Consider the following 12,506-nt stretch of genomic DNA (forward strand, 5'->3'; position numbering starts at 1 on the left):
AGTGCCTGGCTTGTCTGCCTGTGCAGATCTGGCAGCCATGAACCCTGGCTAGCACATGGACACCTTGCCTTCAGCATCTGATGGCAGGTGCTCAGATATATTGACGAGGGCACACCCAGCGGGGCTGGGAGCAGCTTCTGTTTCCCAAACACCTTCTGAAGACCTGGGTTCCTGGAAGTTGTGTTGAGAGAGCTGACTGCCCTTCCGTACGCTTTTCTTCTCTGCCAATTCCAGGCGGGCTGCCGTGTATCTGCTCGTGGCCGCGACTGATGCAGCCATGCACAGGGCGAAAGAACCCCACGCGAGGCTGTCAACAAAAGGCACAGTTAGGAAAGGGTGTAGGGCTCTGATTGCAGGGCTTGTTGCTGGGGTGGCACATCAGCTGTTGGTTCTACCCAATTTGGACCTGGGTTTTGCAGCACAGATCTCAGAGAGCAGCCAATGTGTTGTTGTAGGCAATGTGTTGACGGTTAAGAGAACAGATTCTGGAGTCATTGTGCTGAGTTTGCACTGTGGGTTTGTACCCATCTCTTATTAACTGTGTGACCTTGAAGTGGCGACTTCATCTTTCTGGATCAGTTTCCTCATCTGCAAAACTGGAATGGTAGCAATGCAGCATACCAGATGGTCGTGAGGAATTCACATGGGCATGGGAAGTACCCAGCATAGTATCCGCTAACATATGTGTTACTTTTTGTTGTTGTCTCTAACCCAGGACACTGGCACTGGGCATGGTTATTTTTATATCCCTATGCTCTGGAAGCCCGTTGCAGTCTGAGTTGATAGTCTACACTTTTCATCTTTCACAGAACCCAGAAGAGTGGCTGCTGAGAAAGAACCTCTACAAACTGACATGTGTGTATGTTTTCATGGGGTGGAATTCCCAGGTAAAATAAATGGCTCCATATCCAATCAGCTACAAAAAGCCTACCAGTTATTAAGTTCCAAGCCCACTCCAGGGTTTCCAATCATCCTTAAATATGACTTGACAATCAAGGATACCAAGATCTAGGAGAAAGGCCCAACAACAAACAGAAAAGAAAGGAATCTGGGGACTTGCCTTGTGGTCCAGGGGTTAAAACTCCATGCTTCCAATGCAGGGGACACGGGGTTCGATCCCTGGCTGGGGAACTAAGATCCCACATGCCATGGGGCACGGCCAAAAAAAAAAAACAAATTCCCCTCCCAAAAAAGAAAGAAAGGAATCTGAAGGAAAAAGATAACACAAGGAACAGAAGAAAACAGCAACAAAAAGAAAACTCTTTGATTAATATCCTCAGAGAAATATGAGAAGATATTGCATCAATAAAGCGATATCAGGGTATATGAAAAAGGAACAACTGGAAAACAAGGAAGATCTTGGAAAGTCAAATAAGATTCAAAATAAGAATTCAATAGAAAAGTTGGAGACAAATAGAAAGAAAATTTTCAGAAATACCAAAAGGAGAAAGAGATAGAAAATATAAGGGGTGCAACAACATCTAGATACTTAATCCAATAGACCCGATATCTAACTCATGGAAATTCTCTGAAAAGAGAGCAGAAGACTGAGGAATGGAAAAATCAAAGACATAATACAAGAAAAATTCTCAGAATTCTAGGACTTGAATATTCAAATTTAAGGGCTCACCAAGCACATGAAAGAAGAATGAATGTGAAGGAAAGAAGATCCCCTTCAAGGTACATTATCATGACATTTCAGAACTCCAGAAATAAAGAGTAGAAAACAACAGATTACCTATAATAGAACATGAATCAGAATGGTGTTGGACTCTTGATGGAAACAATACATTCTAGAAGGAAACAGAGACATCTTCAAAATTCTAAGGGAGAATGACTTTCAACAAAGATTTTACATGCCACCAAACTATCAATCAAGATGGAGCATTGAAAAAATACATTTCCAGACATTCAAGGAATAAAATAATTTATCTCTCATTGAACCCTTTCTTCAAAAGCTACTGGAGGATGTGCTCCCACAAAAAGTGGATGTAAACTAACTAGGATAATGATACAGGACCTAGGACACAAGGAAACAAGGGACTAGCAAAGGGAAATCTCCACTCGACAGCTCCATTCCAGAGCAGAGCAGGAAGACAGAGGGTTTTGCTGGTTGAAAGAGTAGAGCAGGGAGAGATGGGACTGAGAGATTGTTATGTTTAGTACCATTTGATTTTTAAAAACTAGTATGTATGTCTTCTATTGAAAATTAAGAAATTGAAAGCAGTAGGAAACAAAATGATATTGGAAACAAACAGACCATTTTTCAAACTCCTATGATGTTTGGGATTTGCTTACATCCACAGCAGTAGGACCTCAATATAAATTGGCCACAGATCCTGACCCACCTGACATCCCTCTCAGCTCTAGAGCAGCTGTACTCCTGACTGTGTGCAGTGCTGGTGAGGTCACCTCAGGACCAATGGCACCTGCTCAGAGGGAGACAACTAAAGTGACAAATAAGTGGAGGAAATGGTGTAAAGAGAAACATTTGTAAAAATTAACTTCTTCAGATTTCGAAGATGAAGAAGAGTTCAAAATCTAATAAATCATGAAATTGATGGATAGTCATAACATAGACGTATTTGCCAAACCCTGGTATAGTAGGATGAGGGAGTGAGCCCTGAACATGCCACTTGTTTTACAAAGAGAAAGTAACACAAGAGGTTGTTATAGAGGAGGAAAATGTAAGTATATGTATATATATATTTTAAGATGCAGCCAGGATTCGGAGGTCCACATCAAAGAGAACCCCTGTGGTCTTGTGTGACATGGTCGAGTCTTTCTAGTAGAGCTAGAACTTCTGTCATGGCCTGTCTTTCCATTAGAATCAGGGGCTGGGTCTCTCCTCATTGAAATATTTATTAGGAATTATAGCAGGACTTTTCCCCTTAAGCTGTGTTTAAGAAAGTAACGGCACTATCTCTATTTCTTGAGCACTTTACTCTGTGCCAAGAATTTTATAAACATAACCTCTTTATATTCCCATAAACACAACTGAGACAGGTATCATCATTTTACAGATGAGGAAATTGGGCTACAGAAAGATTACGAAACTAATCCAAGAGTAGCAGGTGGCAGAACCATGACCAAGGTCAGTGGTCATACAAAACCTGTGTGCCTCCCTGCTGGTCCTTCGGGGCTTGAGCACCATGGCCAGCAACTCACCAGTATGACCAGCCATAGTCCCACGTCTGAGGCTTCCAATCTTCTGGTCCAATGTTCACGGTGATTTGAAAAACGGTTGTGTACATCATGTGGGCCACCATGGCTAGGAGCCCTGCACAAGGAAAGCTTGTTAGCCACAGTGAAGAATGTCGTTTCTCTGCGGTACATGAGTTGGATGTCCAGAGCCCACTAGCATCCTCTTGAGCCCTTCCAAGCAGCCTTCATTTTACATGTACACTAATTTCTTAGAGTCACTGATGTACGCAGTGGTATAGGTTCCTTTGCCATGTCATCCCTCCCAAGATCACATCTTTCTATTTTTTTTTTTAATTTTATTTATGTATTTATTTATTTATTTATGGCTGTGTTGGGTCTTCGTTTCTGTGCGAGGGCTTTCTCTAGTTGCGGCAAGCGGGGGCCACTCTTCATCGCGGTGCGCGGGCCTCTCACTGTCGCGGCCTCTCTTGTTGCGGAGCACAGGCTCCAGACGCGCAGGCTCAGCAATTGTGGCTCACGGGCCTAGTCGCTCCGCAGCATGTGGGATCTTCCCAGACCAGGGCTCGAACCTGTGTCCCCTGCATTGGCAGGCGGATTCTCAACCACTGCGCCACCAGGGAAGCCCACATCTTTCTGTTTTATCATGTCCCTGGTCACTATGCTCAGAGGCATCAATTGTCTATCCTCTCTCTCCCAGCACATAGGGGAGGTCGTTGAGCTGCATTTGGCCTTAAGCCATACTTTACTAAGTTCTGTCACGTTATTCTTTAGAATGTGGATTGTTTGCTAACACGTAAAAACTTTGCATAAAAATCTGAATGTATTCTGGCCCTAGTAGACTTACATGGCAAATAATTAGTGGGAACCGAAGTCAGTTGCCAATGTGGTTTTCTGTCCTTTTTGCCTGGAGATCCAGAGGATTTTTTTTTCCTTTAACAGTTTTAGTGGATATGTCTAGGACTTGAATGTACTGTGTAATTTTTTCAGGTATTTGGAGGGAGTTTTCTATATACAGATTTTGGTCTTTGGTTCAGAAAATGTCCTTGAATTTTGCTTTTAAATATTAGTTGTCTTATTGTTTTGTCTTTCTTTTTCAGGGACTCCCATTACATCTATGTTTTTATTTAATAAATGTATGGCAGGCAGTGACCAACTGGGGATCATCTTCAGTGGTCCAAATAGAAATTAGTTTTAACTGGTGGGGCCAGATATTTATAAGTCCTTATGATGTATCTGCATTTATAAATCCTTAAACATTCCACCTGAGGTCACATGCACACAGATGAAACTAAAGAGATATCCAGAAAGAGGCGTACTCATGATTGGGTGATTTGGAGGATGCTAGGACCTGGGGAGAAATCTCCAAGACTCTTTGCTATGAAGATCCAGAAATTGGATTCTATCATCTTATTCACTAATGATAAGACTTGGGAAAGATGCGTTATACAAACACAGAAGTGATCTACAAACTGGGCTGATACACTATGAACTTAACAGTGTTTTATGTATCCAGCCAGAGAAATGAAGGAAGTTATTTGTTCAGGGTTCTTTCCTTGGTGGAAAGGCCCACTTAGGGGACCAAATTAAGTTGCTCTAAAAGTTGCTTGGAGAACACAGAAGTAAGACCAAAAAGAGTAGTTCTTTATTCCTATGGGATATTGACCCCAAACTTGGATAAAAATTTTTAACAAGCTACCATTTTTTTGAGTACATACTATATACTATGTGCCTTCTTATTTAGTCATCACCATAGCCTTCTGAGGTAGCTAGCTTGGAGAAGTTAAGCCACTTGCCCAGGGTCACACAGCCATTAAGTAGGAGAGATCTGAACGCAGGGAGGATTTCTCCACAGACTCATGCTTAACCACTGTACTAAACAAAGCAATCTCTGTTCTCAGAGCCAGTGGACCCCTTTCCCAGGGTTGTGACAAGGACATACTGATCAATTTTATTCTCCATTTGTGCCTATCCCCCTTTTTTTTCATCAGTCACCCATTGCTTCCACCAGTGGGATTAATTCAGTAGCTTTCCCGTGGACCAGATGTCCTGCTGAATGGGCTAACAACAGGAAGAGCCAGCCTGGAGCTTTGCCTGTTCCCTCTGGGGCAGGCTGTGGGGAATTTGCCTGTTCTCATGATGCCCCTGGGGAAAGTACCTGCAAGCACCATGAGGATGGCTACAGAGGCATCCACCTTGAGCCAGTGGAATCCAGAGCTGTGATAACTCACTCTGGAGCCCAGGAGGATGGCACTGGTCAACGTCAGAAGGATATTCAGGACCTCAGCCCCAATGCACAGCCACAAAACACCTGCAAAATATAAGGATGACAGAAACGCTGGGAACTTAGAAGTACTAGGATATTTAATCCTTTGATTTAGTTCACTTCTAAAACAAAAAATAAAAAACCAGCACCGCGGGGTGAAAAACCACAGATACCTCTGCAGAGTCTTGGAAAGCTGACAATGAAAGGGGGCTCCTGGGGCTTGAATGAGACGTTTGTAAAGATTGTCGTTAGCTGGAAGGGAAAAAGCACTAAGCAAAGTTCTGATGTGGGGACCTGAGGGATACTCGAGGTCCCATGGCCTAGTTCAAAAGTTAAAGTGTTATTTTGATTCCACCAGAAGACATTGTCTTTTAAAGGAGAGGATCAACTTAACCAGGGTGGGCAAAGGAATCTTAGCATTGAAGAGCCCTGATTCGAGATACCAAAATCTCATATGTTTCTGTGTGAGCCTATGATTTACCCTTTGGGTGGGACCTCATCTGCAGCTTCAAGAAACTGGGTTGGATGTGGAAGGGAGTGAATAAAGGGGACAGGGAGAGAAACTATTATTTGCAAAAGGCCTCCTATAAGGTAGTTAGGTACTGTGTAGACACAGCAATGAATGAAACAGATGTGGTCCATGCCATCACAAAAGCTATATTCCAGCTGGGAAAACAGATACTAAGAAAGTAAGTACAAATTTGATGAGTGTTAGAGAGAAGAAAAAACGCTATAGGAAGTGACAAGCTAGACTCATCTTTTCCCTGTTCTGTGGTCACCTCACATCAATAGCTTGAAATCGGCCATGGTGGGAGCATTTACACCCTGGAAAGTTGCAAACACTACTAATCAGGGCTTCCCCTCTCCTCCGCAAAGTTGGTGGTTTAACATTTTCTAGCATTACTGACTACAGGGCACATGAAGAGAGCCAGTGGTTCTGGCTTTTGGACTCGACTTCATAGAAAAACCATAAATAACTCTTTCCTCTTTTCCCCCAACCCAACCAAAGCCACAGAAATTGTCCAAAGTGTGAGGAGGGCTGGTGGACAGAACATGAAGAAGGTATTTACCTTGTTCTTCAGCTGGTATTATACTCTGGAAACTCCTACACTTTTCACCTAGAAGAAAAAGAGGACAGAAGCCCAAGTAGGGTGAACCTTGACCATTAGGGGCAAAGTGTGTTTCTAGATCCCTTGAGTGTATCCAGGTCATTTTGAACAAGGATTGGGGAGTGTGGCTTTATTGCTCCCCAACAGGTGGTGCCCCTCCCTGAGGGATCATAATACAGTCCTGCCCCAGTGAATCCAGGCTAGGCCATGTGCCATTCTTTGGCCAAGAACTGGGAGTGGAAATGGGGGGAGGAGGTCACTTCTGGTCAGAAGCTTTAAGAGCCAGTGTTTTGTCTAAAGGTTCTCATCTTCTTGCTTCCGTGATCACAGAAGCACAAGTCCAGATGGAGTCTCTGTCTGCCTAGATCCCTGAGTGGCTCCAGTGAGGAGACACTGCTTGCCGACCTGAGAAGTACAAATAGCAAGAGCTAGAAATGAATTTGTTGGCTTAAACTGCTGGGACTTGGGGGTTGTCTGTTGTTATAGCATAACTTAGCCCATCTGGACTGATGCTGCAAGCCTTAGACCAGGGGTGCTTGACTTCCCAAACAGCATCCATGATGATGTGAGTCTCAAATAATTTCTTTCTGGGTAGAGGGAAAGTGACAATGTTTGTAATCATTAAAAAAGATGAATTAGAGCAGATATCAGAACTATCTCTGCTACCGAGTGAGCCAATCACTCGTACTCCATTTTGCTTTCTGGAAGGGAAAGGAAAGGAAGGAGTTATTATGTGTGTACCAGGTACGGGGCAGAACCCACCACCAGACTTATTCTGTGCCCTGGGAGGTGTGCTTTGCCTGTATTATCTGTCACGTTGCACATATTGGCTAGAAAACCTTGCGTTGCTCCTTTTGATGTGTAGTCCCTTTGAAGGAGCTAAGTCCTTAAATATCTACTGCGTGGACGGATGTCACCAAATTCTGGGTTGGGGGTGAGTGACAGATGGATGATTGAGACCACAGCAAATCACCTTCTGGGATCCTGTCCCAGGTGGGTGCCCCAATTTCTCCATACTTCAGCCCCGAAATGAATCATGGGTGGCGGAGTGGGAGGAGCCTGGGAAATTGCCTGATTCTTCTCTGCACAGTTAGGAGGAGTGGGTCCAAGGACATCTGAGAGGAAAGAATGGTAAAGAAGACACAGGTAGAGGCATTTTCAGCATTAGAACTGGGCTTGCAGGGGCCCCGCCTATGCGGTCCAGCCATATCACTGATTTAATGCAACGCAGCCGGCTGTAGCGGAGATGCATCCTCTGCTCCCGGTCTGGGCTGGTCGGAGCTAAAAGAGGCGAAGTTAGGGGCATAGATCATTAACTCTTCAAAGGAAAGGCTTTCCTATTTCTAAAATCTGTTCAACAGTCCCCACACTAGCCTTGCTTTGAAGATTAAATGAGATACTAGGTAGGAAGGCTGCTCTCCTGGTTACCGTGCACTTAAACCTGAATGGAATAAAATGAGTTCTGGGACTTCCCTGGTGGTGCAGTGGTTAAGAATCCGCCTGCCAATGCAGGGGACACAGGTTCGAGCCCTAGTCCGGGAAGATCTCACAAGCCGCGGAGCAACTAAGCCCGTGTGCCACAACTACTGACCCTGCACTCTAGAGCCTGCAAGCCACAGCTACTGAGCCCGCGTGCCACAACTACTGAAGCCCGTGTGCCTAGAGCCCCTGATCCGCAACAAGAGAAGCCACCGCAATGAGAAGCCCTCGCACCACATCGGGAAGAGTAGCCCCCGCTCGCCGCAACTAGAGAAAGCCTGCGTGCCGCAATGAAGACCCAATGCAGCCAAAAATAAATAAATAAATAAATAAAATTTAAAAATGAGTTCTAATGGGGCCTTTTTGCATATGGTTAGCATAAATCATTATTTATTACTAGACTGTAAGCACCTTGAGGGCACAGATCACGTCAACTACCTTTTCTGGAAGTTTTCAGGGAGAGAAGTAACTTTGAGGAGCATCTTTAGACTTTAGAAAATATATTTTCTCTTATAGAAGAGAAAATTCCAGATCACTTTCCTATTCAAGAATTCATACAGCCTCCCCCCATTCCTCCAGCCTCACGTCTAAATCTCTCTTCTTCTTTCATGTCCTCTCTTCAGCAAGCTGACTTCCCAATGCAGGACCCATCTTTTTGCTTCCTTAGCACAAGCCAGCATTCACCTTCTACTTCATCAAGGATGCTATGTATGGCCACGTGCATGCTTTTGAAGGTACAGATGCCCAAAGGCCATAAACCTTGAGATTTGCCATGCTCAACCTCCAAGTCCCCTTGGGCCTCATTCCTTCACGCTTCTGCGTTGGCCCTCTGCTGGGCTATAGGAAGAAGAGAAATAAAGTTTGCGTTTATGATACCGCCATTTGGCTGAGCTGCCCTGCTGGGATACTCTCTGGCTTGATTCGGAAGCAGGGATTCATGTGTCACCTAACTGTCCACAACAAGTGGCCCGAAGGAGCGTGTTTACACCGCCTGGGACCAAGAGCCACAGGATCAGGGAGCTATCTGCTGATCTACAGCCACAGTGGCCTCTGCAGCCTTCTAATTAAGTCCATTTTGGATTGTGCAATGGGACATTTTTCCTGGTTGATTCTCTACTTTTGGCGGCAGCAGTGGTGTGGACAAAGAATGTCACTTGCCGTATCAGTCAACAAAGGATGTTGCGGAAAACCGGGATACTGGCCCTAGATAGTGAAGATGCATATCAAAGGAAGAATTTCATTAAGCCCAGACTCTTGCATCTTCCCATACATAGAAAAGTGCTGCACTCATTTTCTTGAGATGCCTGTTTTTTCTTTAATTAGCAGTAATCTTTTGATGTTTGATTACCTGGTTTTTTGCAAAAACTCCTATATATCCTGGCTCCCCCCTTACCTCCTTGGAATGGTCCCTCGGAGCTATCTGAGAGGCTGTCTCCCAGGCTTAAGTCCTCAGTAATGCCCCAGATAAAACATAATTCTCAGCTTTTAGGTTGTGCTTTTTTTTTTTTTTCGGTTGACAGCAGTGTTATGGCCATGGTAGCTCAACATTCGTCCTGGTCGCCCCAGTTCTACTAGGGAGGTCCACAGCCTTGGGGAAATCTCAACACTCGCACCTGCTCTCTTGCAAGGCACTTTGGGGCTGATGGGGGTGCTTTTTTCACATCATCTCATCAGCGCCTCACTAGAACCCTGTGAGCCAGGCTGGGAGTGAGAGTAGCAGATGGACATCATGGACAGAATGCGGCCTTTAAATCCAACAGGACTGGCTTCTATGCCAGTTCTGCCCCAGTCAGGAATCATAGGAAGTTCCTTGACTTCTCTGTGCCTTGCTTTCTTCATCTGCAAAATGGGTATTATCAAAGTCCTCCAATGAGATAGTTATGAAAGTATTTTGAGAACAGCCTTCCACTTTTCGGTATGTTTAATTATTGATAAAGGCAAGTACAGATATCCACAGTTTACAGATTTGGAGGCCAGGCTCAAACAGGTTGGTAGAATCAGGAGTTGAAACTGGATTTTCTCACCCGGGACCCAGTGCCTTTTTCAACATCACCAACTGCTGTCTTTATACTTAATGCACGGAGGCCTAAGGGTCTATCTTGTCTTCTGAAGAGGGCTGCCTTATCTCAACAGGAGTAAAGAGGAGGCCAGGTACAGAGCCAGGGGCAGGGCAAAGTGAAAACGGAGGCCGGCCAAGGAGATTAAGAGAATTCCCAATAGCTTAGGAGGGTGAGTTTAGCCTGGGCGAAGGGTCAGACCACAGTGACCCCTTGATTAATATGAATCCTCAGAAATGATGTTCCTTTTGAATAAGCCCAGCAGGATTAAAAGGAAAAATCTTTATAAATCCCACAAAGCCAGACAGGCAGGTGTTACATAGCTGGACAGAAGTTTACCAGCCAAGCTGTACGGCCAGCCAGCCTAGGAAACGGTGTCGTAGTCCTGGGGACAGACTCTGGAAACCTGTCTGCTGTTCTCCCCAAGCCCCCACCCACTATGGGGTGCCCAGGTCCCTCTGTCCTTGAACTTTCTGAGTTTAGCAGAACAGCATAGTATTGGAAATCAACACATTTTGTTGACTAATTCATTCGTCCAAGAAAAAGAACATTTAGTCGAAGCGCTGCCCCAACCAGGAGTTTTTGTTTTAATTCTTCATTTCGGAGGGTGCTGTCTCTGTTTAAAGGCATTAGGAAGAAGATGCAGAGCTCTTCGCTGTGACTTAACAGAGGATGACCTGAAATAGCACTCCAGGTAGGGGATCCCCGGGAGGGTCAACTTTTAGGGGGAGGGCGATGGAGCTGATTCAGAAGGAAGATATCCAGGAAGCCCCAGGGGGCAGCAGAGCTGGGGGTGGCCGGACAGCCCGAGGCTCCTCTCCTGCGCTTGTTCAGGGCCAAGGAGCAACCTCCCCAGGCTGGAGTCCTTACGGCCAGGTCTACTCAGCCCCCCTCGCCTCTCCTGACCCTCTCTCTAAAGCCCCGGGTTGGTGCCTTCCATCCACCTCCAGTTGCAGTCTTTTCCTTTGTTATGCCCCCAACGCTCCCAGGCACTTGTGCTAAATTAGACTATATAGCAGATGTTTGTACGGAGTGATCTCCCCGAGGGGGCCTCAGGCTGCGGTCTGCTGCAGGCATGCTTTCTTGGGCCTGGGCAATGTGTTTTCACATGGAAAGCCAGGTATCTTGCTTCCCTTGAACAACCAGAGGAACTGATGACATTGAGCTCATAAGCCCACAAGCCCGTAAGGCTGAGCTGAGCAAGACGTGCCCCCTTCAGCTAAGGCTGAGGCTTCAAGGTCACTGGCATTCCCCGCTAGCCCTTACCACCTTCTGTAGGCATTTGTTTGCAACCTAATGTAGGCCTTTTGCTTTATTTCCTGATACGTTTGCTACTATTTTAGTTATTATCTAGTAAAAATTTAATTCTAACCTTTTTTGTTTTAGGGGCATCTTCTAGCACGGTGATCACATTTCTGGGGGGGAGGTGTTCTGAGGGCAACGTCCTCCTTTCTTCCTTCTTCATAAAGTGATGACAATATTTAAAGACCTCGGTTTACCTGGATGACCTTATTATATTAAGAAATATATAGGATGTGAGGGCGATCTGGCTGCAACATCTGTCACCCCATTGATCGCCAGGGTTGATTCGGCTGATCTGGCTGGCTAGGCGGGTGTCCCCTTCCTCCCTCACCGCTCCATGTGTATCCCTCCTGAAGCTGCAGGCTCTGTCGAAGAGGACGACCTTCCCCGATAGAGGAGGGCCGTTCTTCGGTCAAGGGTATACGAGTAGCTGTGCTCCCCTGCTAGAACCTCCAAACAAGCAAAGACCATTGAGGAGAATTAAAAAACAAATGTTATGAGGATGGGGAAATAAAAGGCACTTAGAAACTACAAGAAAAGCAAAAAGCTGTATAAGAAGTTTAAGGTAATGATAGCACCCTTCTTGATTCTGTGATGAACAATATGCATATAGTGTAAATAAATTATTGGTTTATTGATTTAAATAAAACAGCAATATAACTATATTAGAAGGATGGCAGATATGGGATGTGGTGGTGAGAGAAATTTATCCTTGTCTATGATGACAGGAAGTCAATAGATACTATCTAACATGAAGATAGCAATATCAGCATATTTTTTAGAAATGCAGAGGCAAATACCAGAAGAAACAACTAAGCTAAAAGTGGTTTCCCCTGGATGTAGGACTAGGTTATGGAGTAGGAAGGGGCAGGAGACTGTTAGTTTTTCTTATAAGCCTTTCAAAATGATTTGATCTCTTATCTATGTGTAAATATTACCTTGGTTAAATTTTTTTTTTAAAAGGAATGCAGGTTTATAGACCCCATCCCAGATCTGCTGAATCAGAAACTCCAGGGCTGGGTATCTGGATTTTTACAAACTCCCTGGGTGATTGTGATGTGCACCATTTGATAGCTGGTGTGATGCTTTATACGCAGCTGTGGAAATAGAAATAGGCAACCCTCAGATGGG

This window comes from Balaenoptera borealis (assembly GCF_965194805.1).
Source record: "Balaenoptera borealis genome assembly, chromosome: 20".
Lineage (NCBI taxonomy): Eukaryota > Metazoa > Chordata > Mammalia > Artiodactyla > Balaenopteridae > Balaenoptera > Balaenoptera borealis.